This window comes from Arachis duranensis, chromosome 1 (genome assembly GCF_000817695.3).
Source record: "Arachis duranensis cultivar V14167 chromosome 1, aradu.V14167.gnm2.J7QH, whole genome shotgun sequence".
NCBI lineage: Eukaryota > Viridiplantae > Streptophyta > Magnoliopsida > Fabales > Fabaceae > Arachis > Arachis duranensis.
Window position 1 is genome coordinate 71,568,226 of NC_029772.3, and position 1,634 is coordinate 71,569,859.

At 29.4% G+C, this 1,634-nt stretch overlaps 1 protein-coding gene across 1 annotated transcript in view; it reads right to left on the minus strand.

Moving 5' to 3' along the window:
* LOC107493518 (protein MAIN-LIKE 1-like) overlaps positions 1–1,634 on the minus strand; it is a 13,227-nt gene that overhangs the window by 1,902 nt on the left and 9,691 nt on the right. The gene's annotated exons all lie outside the window — the stretch shown is intronic.

The following is a 1,634-nucleotide window of genomic DNA, read 5'->3' on the forward strand; positions in this document are numbered from 1 at the left end:
TGATTAGCCGTGCTGTGACAGAGCATTTGGACCATTTTCACTAAGAGGATGGAAGTAGTCATTGACAACGGTGACACCCTACATACAGCTTGCCGTGGAGGGAACTTTGCACTTTTCCATGGATGGAATATTACATTACAGGAATAAATCAGACAAAGCATCTCCAAAACTCCAACATATTCTCCATTACTGCATAACAAGTATTTATTTTATGCCCTTTTCCCTTCCTTCACTGAACTTGAAAAACACTGTTGTTGGCATCCTGACTAAGAATAATAAGATAAACATAGCTTGCTTCAAACCAACAATCTCCGTGGGATTCGACCCTTACTCACGTAAGGTATTACTTGGACGACCCAGTGCACTTGCTGGTTAGTTGTGCGGATTGCAAAAAGTGTTATTGCAATTTCGTGCACCAAGTTTTGGCGCCGTTGCCGGGGATTGTTCGAGTTTGAACAACTAAAGGTTTATTTTATTTCTTAGATTAGGAAGATTTTGGTAATTGGGTCAGAGTCTTTTATTTTCTTTTCAAAAATATTATTTTTCTTTATTAATTTTTAATTTTTCTTTGAGTCTAGTGTCTTGTTCTAAGTTTGGTGTCAATTGCATATTTTATATTTTTCTTTAAAATTTTCGTATTAGTGTCTTTGTTCTTCCTTGATCTTCAAGTTGTTCTTGTTTATTTTCCTTGTTTGATCTTTAATTTTTCTTATTCTGTGTCTTTTCTTGTTTTTCTTGTGCTTTTTTTCAAAACATTAGTTTTCAAAAATTTATTTTATCCATAAAAATAATACATCTTTAAAATACGTTACATTTTTAGCTCAGTTGGTTATAGCGTTGGCTTATGTTCTTGGCATTTGGGCACCTTCTTTTTAAAATCCTTTTTCAAAAATAATTTTGCTTGATTTAATCTTGTGCCAAACTTTAAGTTTGGTGTTTTCTTGTTGATCTTTCTTTAATTTTCGAAAATTTATCTTGGTTTTCTAAAAATTTTAAGTTTGGTGTTCTTTCTTTTGTTCTTGGTGTTCTTGTGAATCTTCAAGGTGTTCTTGAGTCTTTCTTGTGTTTTGATCGTAAAATTTTTAAGTTTGGTGTTCCTTGGTGTTTTTCCTCCAAAATTTTCGAAAATAAGGAGCATTAGATCTAAAAATTCTAAGTCTTGTGTCTTTTGTGTGTTTTTCTCTTTCATCATAAAATTCAAAATTCAAAAAAAATATATTTTCTAACTAATTTTAAACTATATTTTCGAAATTTTTATATAAAAATTCAGATTTCAATTTCAAAATTTTTCAATTCTTATCCTTTTACGTTTTAAAAAAAAATTATATATATATATATATATCTTTTTCAAAATATCCTAACCCCTTTCTCTCTCCTCAAATTTTCGAAAATATTCATAAACTTCTTCAATTTTTTTTTTAATTTTAATTTTTAATTTTCTTTCTTTATTTATTTTATTTTTAATTCAGTTTTTGTTTTATTCTATTATTTCGAAAATTATCTTTATAATAAAATAGACAATATCAACATATATATCATCTCCCTTGTTCCATCATGGAATTAAGTGGAAATGAACAGTATAGGAGGACTCTGGGGTCATATGCTAACCCCATTACTGCTTCATATGGGAGAAG